The 22,075-nt window shown below is 31.4% G+C and overlaps 2 long non-coding RNA genes across 3 annotated transcripts; both read right to left on the bottom strand.

The window, feature by feature from the left end:
- Positions 1–613: 613 nt before the first annotated feature.
- Positions 614–4,757, bottom strand: LOC145333873 (uncharacterized). Of its 2 annotated transcripts, none has more exons than XR_013884631.1 (4): positions 4,676–4,757; positions 2,997–3,064; positions 1,206–1,297; positions 614–845 (listed from the first exon to the last, which is right to left on the bottom strand). It is a non-coding gene; the product is annotated as an uncharacterized LOC145333873 (long non-coding RNA). The 2 variants fall into 2 exon arrangements; XR_013884630.1 differs by having other exon boundaries at positions 1,201–1,297.
- A 347-nt stretch (positions 4,758–5,104) lies between these two features.
- On the bottom strand, positions 5,105–8,318 carry LOC145334764 (uncharacterized). The gene is made up of 4 exons (XR_013884959.1): positions 8,242–8,318; positions 7,622–7,679; positions 6,152–6,193; positions 5,105–5,193 (listed from the first exon to the last, which is right to left on the bottom strand). It is a non-coding gene; the product is annotated as an uncharacterized LOC145334764 (long non-coding RNA).
- Positions 8,319–22,075: the final 13,757 nt, after the last annotated feature.

Consider the following 22,075-nt stretch of genomic DNA (forward strand, 5'->3'; position numbering starts at 1 on the left):
CATCCAAAACCAGCCCAGACAAAATCTTACCTGTCAGCTGTTCAAATATTAGTATCCAGAACCAGCCCAGACAAAACCGTACCTGTCCGCTGTTCCAGGTGTTAGCATCTAAAACCAGCCCAGTCAAATTCTTACCTGTCAGCTGTTCCAGTATTAGCATCCAGAACCAGCCCAGACAAAATTGTACCTGTCTGCTGTTCCAGGTGTTAGCATCCAAAACCAGCCCAGACAAAATGGAGGATACTTATCTCCTAAAAAATTATAATATTTCAGATAATAAAATTTTTTCTACTTTATAATTCAAATGTCCGTCTTAATGTCTGTAGGAAACACTGTAGGGAAAACGTGATTTTCTCAACTACTATTTAAGGTTGATATTTAATTTCTTATTCAAAGCACACGTAAAATGATTTTTTTATATTCTATTTTCGAAATAATTGGGTATTTAAAATTTAAAACACTGAACATCTGCTCTATAAATCACTCTACAAACATATACTTCGTTGCTCATGGATGTTGTCATCTTAGTTCAATGATTGTTAAAAAGTATAGTATTAGGAAAATGAGGGTGTTTCCAGTATGGCTTTACATCCACTGGAATTAGAACCGGTTCTCAGTCATACTGAAAATTCATGTAAAACATCGTAATACAGACAATTTTCAAAATATTCAAAAAAGCATAGAATTGATACCAGTTTGATACAGTTTGATACCAGGCTTTCGGCTCCAACAAATAATATGGTTTTAATTGTTAATTTTAATATCTGCGGACAGCTGTCTATGACGCGATAAATGATTATACCTGGAACTTTCTCTGGTGGCAGGTCTCTTTGAGATACATAATACTAAAAAAAATAACCCATTTTTCATTCGATTTGTAGTAACTTTATCAGAAAATCTTTAACATGACCGCGTGTTGGGAAAAGAAATGAATATTTAATAAAAAATTCTTGTAGAACTGAAATTTGTTGCTAGCCCATGAACCCCTGCCAAATATATGCCGAACCAATGAAGAAAATAAGATATTGAACATTGATTTCTGTTAATAATTAGTGGGTTAAATTAACCATGACTTTTGTTTCATCAAAAAAACACACTATATAAATTATTTGTTATTTTGCTTTAAAAACATTAAAACCTAAATTGCTTGAAATTGCCTGATGTTTGAAATAAAATATCCATAGTTAGTTTAGTAATTACCTTACTTTTTGTATCTCTTTAAACATTGCTGTCTGTCCAGTGAACTGGGCATCTTATAAATGTATTGTTCTTGTAATCTTCTAGTAACTTCCATTTTCTAAAATGGAAATAACGCAAAAGTAATAATTATATTGAATATGTTATCTAGGTTTAAAATTATTGAATATCCTTACTGCTCGTCCATGGTTTTAAGCTATTTTTCATGAACCTTTTCATTCAAGTGGATACAAAACGGCGAAATCACAAAACAGCGAATGTTACAAAATGGCGATATATAATATACTATAAATAGGACCTATTAAAAAAATCTACATTTAAAAATCCAAAGAATGTTCCAAATTTTAAAAGAAAATCTTACAATGTTTGTAATTTTATACATAAAGTCAATAGTTACGGCCAAATAATGACCGTTGCAACGTTTTGTAACAGTTGTTGTTTTGTTATTTCACCGTCTTGTAACATTCTCTGTTTTGTCATTTCGCCGTTTCGTAACATTTGCTGTTTTGTATTCACTTTCATTTATTGGAAAAGTAGCATACAAAAGATTAGACCTTTTAAAATAGCCACATGAATTAATAATGAATTAATGTTAAACCCTAATAATCTTTTAATAATCTAATTAATAATCTTTATAGTATTCTGTGTAAAAATGTATTATTACTTAATTTGAAATAATATATTTTTAAAATGAAGAATCATTTTTTAGAATTGGGTAACTTAATTAATTCAAAAGTACCTTTTTGAATTATTTATAAAAGGGCATTCAATTTTTAATCACCCTACATTACATTTTATACAGTATGACCCTCGAAAAAGTATTTTTTAGCATCTGCAGCCCACATTTCTCAATAAAATATTAAAAGATGCATATGTACTTGTTCTCTATAAATTTAAATTATAAAAATTACTTTTAAAATTTTATTTGATGCATTTTTCTTATAACCATTTAACCACAAACCTTATATTAACCCCTACTTCTTAATATGACCTGAAATGAACCCCTCCCCAATTTATGCTTACGACCGGAAGGATTAACGCTACTTTGAACCAATAAATTCACGCCCACTCATACAAATTACTTAAAGACACATAAAAATCATGTAAATTGTTAAATGTTAAATAAAAGTTTTAGCTGTATTTTTTTTGTTTCTTAACTTATTTCAATAAAATAAAAAGTGTTTGATTTCTGTTTAAGTAAACTTTTAATCTGATACTATGTTTTATATGATTTCCTTGTGTAAGGGTGTTTTTGCAATTTACACTATTTTAAAAATGCCTTTTAGAACAAGTGAAAAAAGTGCTTTTAGCATGAAATAAATTTCTTGGATACATCTTTATATAAGTTTTATAAAAAGTATTTGAACTGTAACGAAAACACGTCATTTTACTTTAAAAAAGAATTTTTCTTGAAAAGTTACTTTTTCCTCAGCCACTTTTTCAAAACTTTAGCTCTAAAAATCTCAGCTGTTAATTGATGTAAAAAAAATATTTTTATATCTACTTATGTGGAAATCTACAGAGAACAAGGACATATACATTTTTTAATAATTCATTAAGAAATATTTGCTGCAGATGCTAAAAATACTTTTTCGAGGGTCAATCTGTATGTTATGTAGATAACGGCATAAGACAATGGCCAAAAATTCTGTATACAATATACATCCACAATAATGATTATCAGAACTACTACTTCTGTAAAATAAAATCATTGGTTGTAAAGTTATTGTTATTGTAAAGCAATTATCTGATTTGTTGAACATATGGATACTATCATCCTTGTTTATGTATAAACTTACTGTGTATTAGCATAAACAGCATACAAATCAACATACATATCATCATCAGATTTTACCACAATATCAGCCTACAAAACATGATTACAAATAAGATTTCGAATAGTTATTTATCGCATCGTATTGTATACAGCTTTCCGTGGATATTGAAATGAAAAAGTAATAAGTTTAAAGCCAGTTTTGTTATCCCCTAGGGGCTATGATTTCTTTGTTAGTATTAGTGGGAAAAAGTCTGATTTCTACTGAGAACCGGCTCTAAACCACCGGATATCAATCGGTTTCGAAGCCATATTGAAACAAGGATGACAACATCCATAAAAGCGAAGCTCTGAAACGGTAGGACAAACGGACACTAACACTTGTATAATGTCAGAACTGAATAATCAGAATGCGAATGTATAAGAGTCAAAGCAAAATTGTTAGTAAATTTGTTGAAAAACTGCTTGATACAGGATAATGATTATGGACATACTAACATACTTTAGGACTTGATTATAGAGTTGCTTCGCTTATAATATTGTACTTTGTTGTACCAGAAATCAGTATACCAAAAATCAGACCAATCGGATAATTAGGTCACATACAAATTTGTTGTTAAAAATGTAAAAAAAATCAACATGTTTAAAATGGACGTACGGACATTCTGGTAATGATTATAGAGTTGCTACGCTTTCTAACTCGTACCTAACTATAACAGGAATCACCATGCAAAATTTTAAATCGATAGGACAATTCTAACATGCCCAAATTAACTAAAAAAAGCTATTTAAAAAAGTAAAAAAATCAACATGTTTAAAATGGACGTACGGACATTTTGGTAATGATTATAGAGTTGCTACGCTTTCTAAATCGTACCTAACTACTAAAGGAATCACCATGCAAAATTTGAAATTTATAGGACAATTCTAACATGTCTAAATTAACGAAAAAAGCTATCCGTGACGGACGGACGTACGGACGGACGGACCGACCCTATTTCTAGAAAAGCTTCGCTTTTAAAAACAATTAACTTTTGCAATGTTATTGTGATTTTAATTCAAAAGAAAAGTCTTCCAATATTCAAATTTAATCATGTCATCGACTAAGTCAAAAAATGGCAACTAGTTTTTTATGTAGTTTAAAACTTTTTAAAACTTTTTAAAGCTCAATGCTTACATCCCTTAATAAATCATACTGGATCAAAATAGTATTTTTATTCTGAATAGTTAAATTCTTGTAACAATAACACCCAGCAGAAGGGGCTGTATCAACCTGTCTGGCAAAATTATGGGGGTGTTATACATCCCCCTAGATGTCTACCCACCAACACCCCTCTACACACCACTTGACAAGGGTATACAACCCCATAAAACAGCTATGGGTGAAGTCAAGGAACAAATATCACACCCCACCTTAAATTTAGTGTAAAAAAGAATTTCCACGCTTTTCAACCTTTGAGTATATTGATTATCTAAGGGTTTGACACTTTTGGAGGGGGGGGGGGGGGGGGGGTGTATTCACATCCCTGCCAGTAAACAACTATAATTCTCTTGTTATCCATATAACATAACCTAAAGCAACACACCCCTCTCGACTTTAGTTAAAAGAGGTGTACAAAAATAGTAAGGGAATATAAAAATTTTTGTTTGGGCTTCATACATCTCCCTGGCAAAACCCTGTGGACGCCGTTGACCAACACATACCTGGGGACAGAAAGTAGCCACCCAAAAATTTGCAAATATGTTCTTATAGGACAAGTTATGATAGACGTCATTAAAACCTCCCTAAACAAAAAGGTTTCAATTAGTTTAGATCAACATAAATAACTAAATACTTTTGAATCTTTATATAAAAGACTTTGATTGTGTATTGTTTGTCTGTTTGTTTGAAATAATCTCGCTAACGGCTGTAACCTATTGGTTCTCCTTGTTGAAATATCTTCTTAATAGTAGACAGGTTGTAACTTTATATTTTGGGTTAGGATAGGTCAACGCTTCTATTAGACATCTGGAAAAGTTTCTTCAACTTCTTAATTTTTTTAGAATTTCGAATGGTCAACAATTTTTTTTTTAATTGACATCCAGCCTTCTAGACGACGCTTTTTACGTAGAATAAATGAGCAGCAGGACTAACCATGATTATATCTTTAAAATGATTAGCTTCATTAATAACTTCTTGCTGTTGCTCTTTATACTTTGCTCTTCCAACCACAAATACTATCCTAAAACAAAAACAATGTCACGCTAGCAATATTATAAGAAGAATCAGAGAAGATAAATCTTCTTTAAGTAGATCGAATCAGGCCTAGCTATTCTAACAATCAATTCTACAAAAAAAAATCAGGAAACCTTTAGAAGTAAGGCGGGGGTATATCTTTTTTTTCCCATGTAACGGAAGAGGGGTGGGTAAGAATGGGAGGAAAAGGGCAAGATGGTTGTGGGGAAATTTTAATTTAGAATTATTTGTCAGAATCACATTCCCTTTTCCCTGGGTAGAGTAAACTGTCTAGGTTTTTATTACTGACTAATCTACACTAATTTTCTTCAAACACAAAGAATAATAATATTATCAAATTATTAAAAATTGTAAAAAAAAAAAATTGTTGGACTACTATTCCTCCCAGCTTATACCAAAAATTAAATTAATTCTGAAAAATTGACGAAACCTATACGTGTTGTTGGTTAGCAACACATCGTAAAATTGACGACCTCTCCATTTGCCCCCCAAATATTATTTATTCCCCTTGTTGGTTATACCTTATTCCTGCATTCCTTCCCCCTTTTCCAATTTTGGATTTAAAAAAAACTAAATTGTTTTTGGTCCTTTTGGTTGGAGGGGAGTGGGTGAGGAAGGGCCTGCTGGTTTTTTATACCTCTAAACATAATACAATCTAAAATATGCATATGTGTTTTTTAATCAAAAAAGATTTTAGTCCAAAAAGAAATAATTTAACACAATAATTCCAGTATCGCTCCAAATCCTATTTATTTCTGCTGGGTTAAAACCAGCTGTAGACCAAACAAAAAAACGCGTTTTGTATCGTATCGTATTATAAAGACTTTTTCACGAATAATTATTAGATTAATCACTGGCCCGGGCCTTCGACCCCCATTTTAATTTTTATTTTCCTATCATGGAAAACTGTCTATAATACGATGCGACAACTAACTATCATTTACCTTGTGTTGATACCAGGAATTTTTGGTTTACCCCAAGTATTTCTGAAAAAAAAAATTGGGTATAGTCCTTTTCACGACATCCCTCCATAAGGAGCGATTAGTCGTATTTTTAAAATGGCTTTTTATAGGTTATTTTAGGTTAGGTTAGGTTATATTGTGTTAGGTGATTGCCCCACAGGGTTAGGTAATTGGCCCCGCAGGGTTAGAGCCCCCCGCAGGGGCTAGAAATAGGAGAAAAGCTACTGTGAAAAATACGAAGAATCGCTCCTTATGGAGGGATGTCGTGAAAAGGACTATACCCAAAAAATTTTAAGCAAAAGTAGCAACGACAACAAAATAAAAATATTTAAACAAGGATGACAACATCCATAAGTAGCGAAGCACAAACAATTTGTACAAGAATTTAAAGATTAGTTGTCAAAAACATGTAAATTGGGAAAAATCACGAAACCTTTTCAACATTTGTTTTAAATTTTTTAATACTTATATATCAGTACTTTGACTAACAGACTGACGGTAAATTACATACTGGATGCTCAAAACAACGGGAAATTTAATTTTAATATTTTTAACTAAAAAATTTTTGAAATCGGACCATAAACACCAAAGATATGGAGAAAAAATGTGAAAAATACAAAAATAGCCTAAAACCTGCTAAAAGGGCGGTCCGACCGCCATAGATGTTTTCTTGAAATGACGGGAAATTTATTTTGATATCTAAAACTGAAAAATGTTGGAAATTGGACCATAAACACCAAAGATATGGAGAAAAATGTGAAAAATACAAAAATAGCCTAAAACCTGCTAAAAAGCGGTCCGACCGCCATTGATGTTTTATAGTTAATTGGGCTCCTTAATAATGGGAATGTTGTCAAAAAATTTCAGCCTTTTATCTTTTATAGGAGCCGAGAAAATCACGTTTCCCCCAAACTAAGACATACGGACAGACGGACATTTCAAATTGTAGAGTAGCTTCGCTACTAAAAGGATATTTTACTATATTTGACTAATTTTTCGTTGTCCTCTCCCTCCTAGGAAGTTTCAATGTTACAAAAAATGGGTTAAAGTTCAAATATGTGTCATTGTGTACACATTTAAATAAAAAGTTCAAAATATCAAATTTTTTCTGTCCTTACTAAGGTGTAAATATTGAAGAAAAAATTGGAAAACTCAAAGAAGTAAAAGAGGTGTTTTTTACATGTATACTCTAAAGGCTTTGACTCTACGGGTACTCTAATAACAAATATCTCTCATACGTTTTACAACTTTTCTGTTGGAAGCATTGAGTTAGTCAGCATAAAGAGAGGGGCCAATGGGCTGTTTATTACACTAGTCCCCAAGGTTTTATTCTAACATTTTCTTATTCGTTGACTTAACAACTTTGGAGACTTTTGGTAATTCAGTCAGTCAGAGAAGGACATATAAGAGATGCTTATAAAGATGCTACGGATATAAAATATTTTTTTTTACCTTATGATATTTCTTGCTGGTTTGTTATACGTGGCTGTATGAACTATTGTTACGATATCTAAAAATATAACAAAATAATAGCTATTTCTCGCATCGTATTATAAACAGCTTTCATAATATATTTTTATATACTAAACCTGTGCACGTGATTAAATGCGTGTTCTTAAAGTAGACAAATTAGATGACCGTCAAGCATTTTATTTTAGTCAAAAAATACATTAATTAACAAATAACCATTTCAAAATGAAACCACCGTATAAGATAAAAAATCGGAATTGAGTAACGTGATTTTCTCAGCTTCTATTAAAGCTAGACGACTGAATGTTTTTTTAGAGTATTCTCGACAAGAGCATCGAGAATATAATCACTTAAAACCCAAAGCGTGCCTATAAAAAATGACAATACAATACAAATGACAAATGATAGGTTAGTATACATTTTGATTGAATAATGGTAGGTCAATATGACTTCACTTCTAATAACCGAGTAAAAAGGTTTTATGATCAGCCAGATTGCCATAAGGGATGTGTAATGTGTATTTTACTCGGATGCTGTAAGAGATAGAAAGATGACATGAGGGACGCTTGGATAAGAAAAAGCGTAGAAAAATATTTATTTACCTATTCTTTTTTGGTCACATATATCCCTGTTGATGAGAATTGTAAAGTTTTTTATGTTTATAATTGTGACATTGGCTATAAAATTATAAAAAAATGCTATAAATCTTTTTTTAAATCTTCTACTGCCCCAATAGCCAGTATTTTGTTCTTGTATTACACAAAGTTTTTTGTTAGAAGCTAAATATCTCGGAAAATACTGGTTCTTATTGATTGTACTTTACAAGGTATGTAATTAGAAGAATATTTATAGTCCCTTTCGTGACAACGACTCTAAAGTGGCGTTTCGTCGTATTTTCACAATAGCTTTTGATAGGTTATTTTAGGTTAGGTTAGGGTTGAGTTAGGTGGTTGCCCCACAGGGTTAGAGCTCCCCCGTAGGGACTAGAAATAGGGGAAAAGCTACTATTAAAATATGACGAAACGTCCCTTCAGAGGCATTGCCACGAAAGGTACTATACCCGAATATTTTTATTTACAATTTTGTAAAATTTTTAATATATCATTTTTAAGCATTTTTTCCCTGGATGAAGATCTTTGGCTGAAATATTGGATTGTTCAGCTGAAAAATTATTTATTTTATTTATAAATCATTTCATTGCAACAAAAGAAAATGCTTTTCCTGTAAGAAATAAAATCTGTACCAATTTCTGTAACTGTAAATAATTATTTAGTCAACCCACTTAATTATTGATCTATTAAATTTGTGTAAATATCTTTATACAATAGGATGGGCCCATTTCACCCTTTTTTTTAGATTTTACTGTTATCATAAGTTGTGTAAGTCATATATATGTATGATAAGCCCCATTCAAGTTTTAAAAGTGATTTGTCTCTTATGGCTGCCGGCGCGCGGGGGGTATAAAAAGTGCCCACAAACACAGGCATGTTGCATATCAAAATGACCGAATTGAATTGCTGATTACAAATCTGAAAACCGTTTTAAAAAATATTGCTCCGAGTTCGAATAAGATCTCATTAAGTACCTAAAAACCAGGCATCGGAAGCCGCGTGTAAGCCTCAGTGAAATCTTCATGTTATCACTATAAAATTCAGCTGGATGTATAAAACTGCTCTTTAGCAGACAATCCTTCTTTCTGATATTTTTTTTATGCTCACAAGCAGGTTTAAAACTGAGGCTTATGCGCGGCTGAGGTGTGGCTTCCGAACCCTGCTAAAAACAGCTGATTTAGTCAAAATTGTTCATTTTTGTAGGTTATTTGAAAATCATTTCAGACTGAATCAATATTTTTCTCTCTCTCTCTCTCTCTAAATATGTCTATATTTATACAGGGTCATTAATAGGAAATGATTTATTTAAAAACTTAATTATGCATAGAAAATGAAACTATTATGTAAAATGCCTTACATATTTGGAAAACCTAAATGAGATATTTATGTTTCAAATATATAAACAAGGATGACGCCATCCATAAGTAGCGAAGCACAAAAAATAAAATCATGGATGGTAATACTTACAAGTAGATTTAAAGTGTATTTATTAATTGATTTATTTGAGAAAAAAACACGAAACCCTTTTCTATTTTGTATAATGATGACGGTCAAAGTAAATTACATAAAAGATGCTCATAACAATGGGAAAACTTATTTTGATACTGATATCACAAAAAAGTTTTAAAATTGGACCAAAAACACAAAAGATATGGGGAAATATGTAAAACATATAAAAATAGCAAAAACCTGTTAAAAGGCAGTCTGACCGCCATGCTTGTTTTCTTAAAACGACAGGAAGTTTAATTTTTAAATCCTTAACTTAAAAAAATTTGGAAATCGGACCATAACACCACGGATATGGAGAAAAATGTGAAACATACAAAAATAGCCTAAAACCTGCTTAAAGGCAGTCTGACCGTCATAGTTGTTTTCTTTAAAGGACAGGAAATTTAATTTTGATATCTGTAACTAAAAAAATTTTGAAAATCGGATCATAAACACCAAAGATATGGAGAAAAATACAAAAAATAGCCTAAAACCTGCTGAAAGGCAGTCTGACCGTCATAGTTGTTTTCTTTAAAGGACAGGAAATTTAATTTTGATATCTATAACTAAAAAAATTTTGGAAATCGGACCATTAACACCAAAGATATGGAGAAAAATGTGAAAAATACAAAAATATCCTAAAACCTGCTGAAAGGCAGTCTGGCCGTCATAGTTGTTTGCTTTAAATTTGATTTAGATATCTATAACTGAAAAAATTTTGAAAAACGCACCATAAACACTGAAGATATGGAGAAAAATGTGAAAAATACAAAAATAGCCTAAAACCTGCTAAAAAGCGGTCCTACCGCCTTCGATGATTTATACATAAATGTGCTCATTAATGATGGGAATGTTGTCAAAAAATTTAGCATTCTATCTTTTATAGGAGCTGAGTAAATCCCATTTCCCCCATAGCGTTACGGACTGACGGACTGACGGACGGACTGACGGACAAAGTGAATTATAGAGTAGCTTCGCTACTAAAAAGATTATTTCATTAATTTATGCTCTAAAAAACCGGTTTTTCAAAATGTTTTTTTTTCAAAGATTTATGGACTTAAAGGGTGTGCAAAAAATTTTTAATATTCAAATAGCGCGGCTTGTGTTTAAAGTAATACCCCTATCAATAAGGGTATCTTAATAAAACTTAATGGAAATATATAGAGTGTAAACTTATTCAATCCCTGAAAATTTCAACTGTCTTTCTTGTATAGGGATCGAAAAAATCATGAATACTTAAAAATATAGGAATCGATCTAGCACCCCAACCAATAAAGGCATCTTAATAATGATGGAATCTTGATGAAAATATGTAAAATGTGAACTTATTTAATCCCTGAAAATTCCAGACGTTTATCTTTAACAGGAATCGAGAAAAAATTACAAAAATATAAAAATCTGGGAATTGATCTAGCACTTCAATTAACAGACAGACGGACAAAACAATATATAGATTTGATGAGCATATGTCACTAAAAATTTCAGCTGTCTATCTTTAATAGGAGCCGAGAAAATCACATTTCCCTCATAGCGTTACAGAATGACAGACTGACGGATGGACTAATGGAGTGGCGGACAGACAAATTGAATTATAGAGTAGCTTCGCTACTAAAAATCACACTACACAAAATATTTTTAAGTAACCATTCTTTATAATTATAAAAATCAAATAATTTCTTTAAAGAGGCCTTAGAGGGTTAATTGCTCTTCAAATCTGTAAATTGATTTTTAAATGATGATTAATTTGAAGACATGGCACAAAGTTGCAAGTCTTAAATTGAGATTTAATTTTAAAAGCAGAATTCATCAAAGTAATATCACTATTTCATTGCTGACAAGCTTGAAGTGTAAATGTCCGACCGTTTACTTTATGGATGTTTTTCCTTTTACCTTAAAAGAATAGCATTAGACCTGGGTCACCAAGGTTTCCTGCAAATTTTAGGGTTTTATTGTTTAACCCATTAGTGCCGAGCGCCACTTTAATGGACCGATCGAGCTGAAAATCTCAGGGAAGCTTTATAATGGTAAAAACGGAATTCCAATTTTTTTGTTTTGCTCTAGTGGCGTGCACAGGAAAGTTGCAATAAAACCCGGTTCGGCGCGAGTAAAAAAACCTTGCGGCATTAATAACCGTTTTTGGCGTTTTTTGGTGCTTTCCCCCGGCATTAAAGCCAGTTTGCGACCTAAATACCCGGTTATTTGGCCCAAAAAATTAAAAATGTAATTTTTGAACGCCCAAAGTGAGATGAACACTTTTTAAAACTACGATACGATCCGTAATTGAAAACTACATAACCTCATGTAATTGATAGAGCTACAACTAACATACAAAACAATTTATATCACATTTAAGATTTTGGCTATAGGTACCACCACTTTTTGGTTAATAAACCCGGTTTTTGTTGTTGTTGTAAAAAAGATCTATTAGTAAAACCGGGTAATGAAAATTTCAGACTTTCCCCCCATATGCCGAGCCGGGTCTATATAGAACGTAAAAAAACGATAAAAAAATCATATAAAAAATAATAATTTGAATAAAACGAATTCACAAATGAATGTAAATGCCAATAAACTTTAAATTTCATGAAAAAAATCACTAACTTTACTTCATAAACAAAAAAGTTAGGAGGGGTATTTTAAAATCACCTTGTTTTTCTTGGTTTTCAAATTTTGTTGAGCTATACCGGCAAACGGAAGTAAGCAAATCTGCCTGCTCCAGGGGGAAATGAAAACCAGGGTAGTAGAGGGGGGATTCATACTGAGAATGATGCAATCCTAAAACTGAGAACCGGTTTTTTTCGGCATTTTCTGGAACCGGGCGTTAAAAGCCGGTTCGTCACTAATGGGTTAATTTATATTGGAATAAAAAATATTTCAAAAAATTTGTCTATTGTATTTTCTATTTACTAATTATAGAGCATCAATATACAAGGCTAGGAACGCAGTCACTAGTATAAAATAACTTACTAACAGAATATTTAACAAATTTATGTGGGGGAATGTATTGCAGCTCAAGAGGGTACTTTCTGTGAAAGCACCGTAAACTATTATTAAATAATTGTAAAACCTTTTCCTGTAATAGAAATCATGACTAGGGTAGAGACCGCAACAAGGATGATCAGTCTCCAAACAAACTGATGCAGTGAAATAACTGACAATTGCCGTAACATATTCATTTTAATGCCATCAATCTAGAAAGCTATTTATACAAAATATCAACAGCTAGCGGCCACGCCTCTAGTGACTTTTGAAAATGGAGATGGTTTGACAATTGGCCCCGCAGGTGATATAAATTGGGGAAAGGCTACTGTGAAAATTCGACTAACTAAACAAACCTTTAGCAGAAATGATACACAAAAATTAAACAATCTAACTTTTAGAAATAACATAGTAAAGTTGATTTCTCTAGCCTAAAGATAGCGTTTGAGGACGAGATTCACCACGAAAACCCATTTTGGTGTATCTCTGAACCAAATCTTGCTTAATGCTGTACATGATTTTATCATTATACGGTTATTATAATACAAAAAAAATTCTATCTATACTAAGAACAACCTGGGAACCATTTGATTTCATGACCTAGAATTTCTAACTCTGCATGGTAATGCGTTGTGCCTGCTTTTGGACTAAGGCATTCCATCTAATCTAACAAGTTATGTCGTGCACCTGACATTGCAGCAGTAGAAACCACTTTTATTGCTTTGGTTATGACAAGGTTTTTGTCCAAAATTCGGACCTATCATCTTTCCGACAACGATATGATGTATTTCTCTATCCTTCTATTTCTTATCCCTTGTACTCCCATATTCATAACCTTTATGCAAGTTAGGTTTTAATATAATGAAGCTAAAAAACGATTATGTTTAAAACGTCTTTTGCTTTAATTGGGTGCTTTAATATTAGGCTAGGTTTTTCCTTTCCATGCGCAATGTACAAGCATTAATCCCTACTAGCGCATCTAATTCATAGACCAAATATTTACATGGATTAATTATAACTCTTTTCTCTGAGATGGGTTTTTAATAAATGCCGCGTTTTTTCGACAATTTTTTAGACATTGATTGATTGAACGAAGACGATGGGAGAGTATACAACTTAAGAATTCAAAATTTTAAAATTATTATTTTAGCCATTTGTATAATGTCTAATACATCTTAAATCCATTTTCGCTGCATATTTATTAATGCATCTTTTTAGAGCTGTAATAGATATTATACAAATGGCTAAAATGATAACTTTAAAATTTTGATTTCTTAATTTGTATACTCTGTTAAAATCGTTTGGGGCATTGATCTTCAAGATGAAATAAGGTTTAAAACAGAGTATACAACTTAAGGATTCAAAATTTTAAAATTATTATTTTGGCCATTTGTATAATGTCCAATACAGATCTAAAAAGATGCATTAATAAATATGCAGCGAAAATGGATTTAAGTTGTATTAGACATTATCCAAATGGCTAAAATAATAATTTCAAAATTTTGAATTCTTAAGTTGTATACTCTCCCATCGTCTTCGTTCAATCAATCAATGTCGAAAAAATTGTCGAAAAAACGCGGCATTTATTAAAAACCCATCTCTGGTTAGTGTAATGAAACTAATAATAAAATAAAATTTAATGGGATGGCCTAAAAAAGCTTTTACTATGTTAGAACAAATCCAATGGATATTAATTGGTTTTTAAAGACATAGTGGAACTTTTTTATCACAATGTATTATAAACAGCTTTCCATGGAAAAAAAAGTTTTCCAGTATGGCTTCCAAGCCACCCAAGTTGTTCTTAGTATAGGTAGATACTTCTTTTTGTATATCTTTTTGTTTACAATAGTATACATGGCCTTACTCTAAAACACTGAATAATGTACATAAAACATATTTAAAGTTGAATTAAATTATTTAAGTATTTTACAGATAATTATGAAAACCAATATAGTTTGTAAAAAAGAATCAATTTAAAAAAGAAAATATAACCAATTGGTTAAACGGATCATGGAAAGAAAACGAAGTAGCGGGTTTAGTCGTATTTTCATTGGTTTTTTGATTCTTTTTATTTTTTATTGCCCCCCAGGTTTTTTTTCATGATTCTGTTAAACTAATATAATAAATTAATAAGGCTTAACTTCAAGTTGAGTTAACCAGGAGAACTGATAAATTTGCAATATTTCAAGTTCATATTTATTTGGACTACAAGTGTTTTGAAAAAATATTTTTGGCAGAAAAATTTTAAGAAGAAAATAACAAAACTTTTCCTTAAACCTAAGAATATTTTTTTAGAATATTGGGAATTAGCTCAGTACTACAGATGTATATTCAGACAACTACCTCCCTCACTTTTTCAAAGACCTCTTTTGTCTTCTTCTAAATTATTTTCTGATACTTGGCTATGTTAATACAGGGTGTTTTTTTAATGGAACAAAAGTATTGCTTAATATAACCCACTTTCCATTGACAGTAATTAATAATCTATGTCTTAATTTCTTCATTAGGAATTTTGTATAACAAAATTTTTTTATGATTTTTCAAGAAATTATGCCTTAAAAACCGGTTTTTCCAAAGCATCTATTTTTGGAAGATTTTTGGATCATGACCAATTTAAAGAGTGTGCAAAAATGCGTACATTTTTAAAATTCAAATTGCACGGCTTGTTTTAATAGTAGAAAAATGTTGTACTTGTTTAGCTTGACCTACAGAATAAATCGGTCGGCCTCTAAAAGTTGTTTGTGAACTGGGCATTAATCTTACCAAATTTTAGTATTGCCAATTATATTCAATACATTTTTTGACTAGTGTATATAAAAGTTGTAATCTTTTTTTGCTGAATATAACAAGCCAGGTTATAAGGAGTATTTCAATTTTCTGGTAGCGAGATTACTCTGTAATTCCAAATGTCTATCTGTCTGTTAGACACTGATAAGGGGAAACGTGTTTTTCTCAGATCCTTTAAAACATAGAAGACTGAAAGTTTTTGACAACATTCCTAATACCAAGGAGCGTAATCAACTATAAAACACTCATGGTGGTCGGAATACTTTTTAGCATTTTTTTTTGGCTATTTTTATATTTTTCACATATTTTTGGTGTTTATAGTGCAATTTTAAAATTTTTTCCATTGTTTAAAGAAAACATCAAGGGCAACCCTACTGCCTTTTTGCAGGTTTATGGCTATTTTTATTTTTATTTTTAATATTTCCTCATACCTTTGGTTTTTTAAAATTTTTTTGTAGTTAAGGATATCAAAATTAAATTTCTCCTCGTTTGAAGAAAGCATTCATGGCAGTTGGACTGTCTTTTAGCATTTTTTTTGGTTATTTCTATATTTCCTCCTTATATTTGGTGCGTTGTTCCAGTTTTCAAACTTTTTGGGATGACAGTAGTAAAATAATTTTTCCCATTGTTCCGAGCATCCAGTATGTAATTTACTTTGACCAGTGATACCTTGGGTAGCAATATTTTTAATAAAAAATTAAAGTCTGCTGTCCATCGGCTATTTTGACAAAAATTATAATATATTTAATGGGTTTAAATAATTCATGACAATAAATATCCCACTTCCCTTTAACTGACTATTAAGGGTAAAAATTGTGACAACTTAGATACCCTGTCCACTGTCCAGACCCCCATTCTATATAATATACGTGAATTGATTTATATTCTTTTAAAATCAAAGTGTTAATAAAATTTTTCTGTTTATGTCAAGGAGATAAAAATCTTATACAGTGTGTTTTTTATGAGAACTTTTTTGAAAGCAATTTTATCCCTCTTTTAGTTTTAGTCAGAATTTAATGATTAACGGCTTATTTTCTTCATTTTTTAAGACAATTAATAGAACAACAAATAAATATTTCAGATTTTATTCAGAAAGTCCAGTAAAATATAAAATTTAAAACTTAGGTGTCAACATCTTAAAAGGGTTTCAGCTCATTTTTCTTATGCTCAAATCTTCTACCCTTTGCAAGAATGGCTTCAAAACGCTTCAAACTTGAGATATTGAGCTACTTGATATGATACAGATTTTATTGGGGAAATGTACTGGAACATATTAAAGTTTGAAGGCCATATCTCAACCAGGGAGGGAGTACTGGCATCACAAAGTAGACTGCTGAAAATCCATTTTTTTTTCTTGCATAACGTAGAAGATTTGAACATAGAAAAAATGCGCTAAAACCACTTTTAGATGTAGACACCTAAGTTTTGAATTTTATATTTTGCTTTACTTTCTAAATAAAAACTGAATTATTTTGTTGTGGTTCTATTAATTGTCTTAAAAAATGAAGAAAATAAGCCATTAATCATTAAATTCTAATAACTATAAGTGGGGTAAAATTACTTTTTAAAAAGATCTAAAACCACTAAAACCACTATATTACAATTTCAAGATAAAAAAATATATGATATGAAATAGAAATAAACAATGCATCCAATTATTATTACACTAGTCCCCAAAGTTGTATAATAACGTTATCATTATAGACTTTCTCTACGTAAATATTGATTAGATATATTTTTAATATCCGTTAATTTACCTGGTCAAATATTATTCTTCATTTTAAAAGGCAACAAAGAGCAATTAATAAGTTGACGTAGATTGAGAGCCAATTATTTGCAAGGCCAATTCATTTAATTTTATTTATACAAGTGTGTCAGCACCAACTATTGAAAATTCATTTCTATAATAAGGAAAATGTATTTTTTATTAGTTAAGGCGCAATAATCATCAAGGCCAAGATCAAGTTTTATTTAAAATATTAATGCGTTTGATAGAAATTCAAGAAAATAATTTATAACATCAGTATCTAAACACATATTATTTATAATCATAATAGCAGATTTTACATTAAATAGCAAATTTTACATTAAATAATGATTGAGAAAAACAGTTTGAATAGTACACACTAATATAAATACTCATTTTTTACTAAATTTAAGTGAGTGATCTTTAGCTATAAAGGAAACATATCATTTTTAGCAAAAATTGGGTACCTACCAAACATTAAAGGGCGAATATAGGTTCGATATGATATGAGCTTATATGAAAGGTGCCATTTCATACTTTTAGAATATCTATGCCAAATTTAAAAATTCAAAAAAATCCTTAAGTAGATTTTGCAATTTTCTGTTTCAATTGAACATATGATAAATGAGATTGACGACAAACGGTTTATTTTAGCCCTTTACAAGACTTTTTTTTGACTATTTTGCTTAAGTTTGATTGACTATTACAATGGCACGCATCTTAAATGATAATTTAAATGTTTATTATTTTAGATTATATACTCTTTAATTCAATTTTTAAAAAGCGTAGAAATAATTTGCGTAAAAGTTTTGACTAGGGTAAATAATACGTCTTAAAGTTTATTTTCTGTACAAAGATCATTGGTTAATTCTGGAAAATATAAAAACCCTGATGTACGCAATTTTAACACACACACACACAAACCTTAAAAAAACAGGGATTTGAAATCATTCTTCCTCCAAGAAAATTTTATCAATTATTTTTTTTTTACTTTTTACATTATTTGATGTTTTTTTAACTTTTAAATATTTTACTTTATATAATTTGTATTAAGGTAGAAGATGGGTATATTTACCCCTGATTAATTGGTTTCCACATTATTACGACTATCCTTTAACGAAAGCTTTTTAATTCAACCTTGCTACGAAGCCTTGTGTGATGCTAGGGTAATTGAGTTCTTAGGGAACCACACTTATTACATAATATTATCTTGAGTTAGAAAGGTTTTAAGCTATAAACAGACTTATACAATTAGATATGTCAATATCCTTAAGTTATTTATAATCTATATAATGGCACCTTTGAAATAAGCTCATATTATATCAAACCTATATTCGCCCTTTAAAAAAAGTTTTCTTTGAGATAAAAGAATTAAGGGATCAAAATAATAGCCTAAATATAAGGCTACTTCATGTATGAACTAGGATGACAACATCCATAAAAGCGAAGCCCTGAAACGTTAGGACAAACGGACATTAACACTTGTACAGTGTCTGAACTGAATAATCAGAATATAGATGTATAAGAGTCGAAGCAAAATTGTAAGTAAATTTGGTGAAAAGCTGCTTGATACAGGATAATGTTTATGGACATATGTCATTTCAGCTTGTCTCCTTTTTTTGGTCCTGCTGGGACCTGTGTTCACTGTCATCGTCACTGTCATACAAAAGACCTACAAAAACAAGATCATAGAAGAATTCTTCGCCTTGGTTAGCCTAAACAGGACGGGATATAAAACAATTAATTTGATGGGTTGACAAAATAACCAGGAATCAAACGGGATAAGACAATGTATGATATATTTAATGTGCATCTCTAATGATGATGCAGAAAATTACCCTTCTATAGATTACAATTAATGGTTGAAACTTTGGGACACCCAGTTAATGAACCAGAACTGAATAATCCTATTATATAAAGTAGCATAGTTTTTTTTTGTCTGAAGCTTAAGTTTAAATGTGTTGTATTTTAGGAAAGCTTTGTAAATGTCGAAGTTTGGTGGTTTTAGGCTATATTCATGACCTCCAACCCCCTCCCTTAGAATCTATAATACAAAGTAGAACGATTTATGTCTGTCTGAAGCTTAAGATCTCAGTAACCACTGAACCGATTTGGCTCTACTCTTCAGGTAATATACCTACTGGTCTTTTGATGGTTTTAAGCTATTTTCTTGAAGGGAGAGACAACCCTAACCACCTATTTTTTTACTTTTTCTTTTAAATCTTGTATATATACGAAACATTAGGTTGGTCAAAACTCTTGGGGCAAAGCCCCTAGACGCTAGGGGCGAAGCCGCTAGTATTCATTATAAAAACAGTAAGAGCTTATCTATGGTTGATTTAAAGAAGGATAACAACATCCATACAAGCGAAGCTCTGAAACGGTAGGACAAACGAAAAATAACACTGTTAGAGTATCAGAACTGAAAAATGTAAACATAAATCCTATTATATAAAGTAATAAGGTCTTTTTGTTTTTAGCGAAAGATCTTGCTAACCGCTGAGCCAAAATGGTTCTCCTTTACAATGAAGCTTCTTATAGGTGCATGGACAGTTTTAAACTATTTTTTTTGGGGGGGGGGGGATATACCACCTATTGCCCCTAGAGCCTTCTAGGTTCGTACTCGCTAGTGTATAAATATAGAATCAAAATTGTAAATAAATTTGTTGAAAAACTGCTTCAATACAGGATAATGTTTAAGGACATAATATTTTAGGACTTCATTATAGATATGTTTCGCTTATAACATTGCACTTTGTTGTCCAAGAAATCAGTATTCCAAAAATCTGCTCAGTTAATTAACATGTTTAAAATGGATTATAAAATGGTAACGATTATAAAGTTGCTTCGCTTTCAAAATCGTACCTAACAATAGGGCAATTCTAACATGCCTAAATTAACGAAAAAGCTACCCGTTCCGGACGAATGGACGGACCTACCCTATTTATAGAAAAGTTTTAAAAAACATCAAGCAATAAGCATAAAGCTGGACTAGTCGCCAAAAATAAATAAAAGAATGAAAACCTCCATTTAAATGAAGCAGTGGCGTGCGAACCGAAGGGGGCATTTGGGGCAATCGCCCCCTCCCCCCCCCCCCCAACATCCAACCCCCCCCCCCCCTTGCTACCCCCACAAATAATGAAAAATGCCCAATTTTGCCCCACCCTGGTGAACAAAAATGCCCCATTTTGCCCCCTCCCTTCTCCAAAAAGCAAAACTGTCCCATTGTTTCCAAAAGTCATAGCCAAAAAAATTTTTGCCGCTTCGCGCCAATATAAATCTTAACATTCAATTAATCTTACAATATTTGGTAATTCCCAATTCTTGGCTCCTATAAAAAATAGAAGGCAACTTTTTGACAACATTCTTATTATCAAGTAGCAAAACCAAATAAAAAACTTCCATGGTGGTCAGATTGTCTTTTAGCAGGTTTTTGGCTTTTTTTTACAATTTACATATTTCCCTTTATCTTTGGTGTTTTTGGTCCAATTTTCAAACTTCTTTTTAATTTTTTTCCATTGTTCTTAGCAGCCAGTATTTGAATTACTTAGACAGTCAGTCTAACAGTCATCATACAAAACAAAATAGGGTTTTGTGCTTATTTTCTAAAATAAATCTAAAATATTCATCAACGATTTTTTGTGCTTTCCTTATTTCAAACTCCTTTGACATTTTTCTAAGTCTTTTTCTCAAAACTGTATGTCTGTTTAAATGAATATCAAATGAAGTTCTGGATAAGTTTATAATTTTTTTGTGTGTATATTCCATTAACTAAGAGACATGTTTTTTTTCTAGCAATTTACATTAAAAACCCTAATTAAAGCATACTCTATATTCCTGACTTGATAAAATAACACAATTCTTGTTGTCTACAATAGATTTCAGTTTGAAGGTGGTGTAAAATTTTCTTTTGGCGCTACGCGCACCACTCTAGCAAGTCCTTGCGAACATCACTTTAAAAAAAATATTTTTAAAACGCCATTCTTTTATATCATCATCCCTCTCATAAAAGATTTTAATTACCTGCGGGGGGAGGGGGTGGGTAAATATTCTTTTTTTTTTGCAAGTTGCCTTTAACTGAAGGGATGGGGATGAAGGGGGGGACAATATTTTGCAATATGTTCAAAATGCCCTCCCCCCCCCCCTAGACAAAGTGCTTCGCACGCCACTGAAGTGAAGCTCAATCAATCAAGACATTAAAAAATAACACTTATAGGGTGACAGCTCTTTTAATCCTTATAATAGATTAAAATATCTTTTATATACCGAAGGATATATGTAACTGCTGAACCGATATAGTTCTCCTTTACATTGTAGCTTCTAATAGGTCCTGGGAAAAGAGAATCACCACCATCTCAAGAAAAATCGCCACAATCGTAATGACGGACTTAAATTAAAAAAAAAAACCAACCATTCCTCATCCCCCCACCAAAAAAATATATTAAATTTTGTATTCCTGGTATAAATAAAAAAATGTAAACTTGTATGACCCTAATTTACAAACTAAATTATCACCCAAATAAAAAGGGGCCTTTTTGGGAGCTTAAAAATTTTTAGAGAAACTTCTTGTTCAACATAAAACCAACTTGGATAGTAAATTGTAATTTACATTTTGGTTCAACATTCTAATAAAATGTTTGACTTGTTTCAATTCTGCCATTATAGATATGAAATAATTATTTTTTAAGAATTGCTATTTATCTGCTTTAAAACTCAGGGGTCGGCGGCAGCTGATGGTGGCTGTGGCCATGTGTGGCTTACAGTGTCTGTGGCTATAGTTGAATACAGTTTTGAAGCTGGGGCGGATTAAAATCTTATAATGGG

This window comes from Acartia tonsa, chromosome 12 (assembly GCF_053477335.1).
Source record: "Acartia tonsa isolate MP-2025a chromosome 12, ASM5347733v1, whole genome shotgun sequence".
Lineage (NCBI taxonomy): Eukaryota > Metazoa > Arthropoda > Copepoda > Calanoida > Acartiidae > Acartia > Acartia tonsa.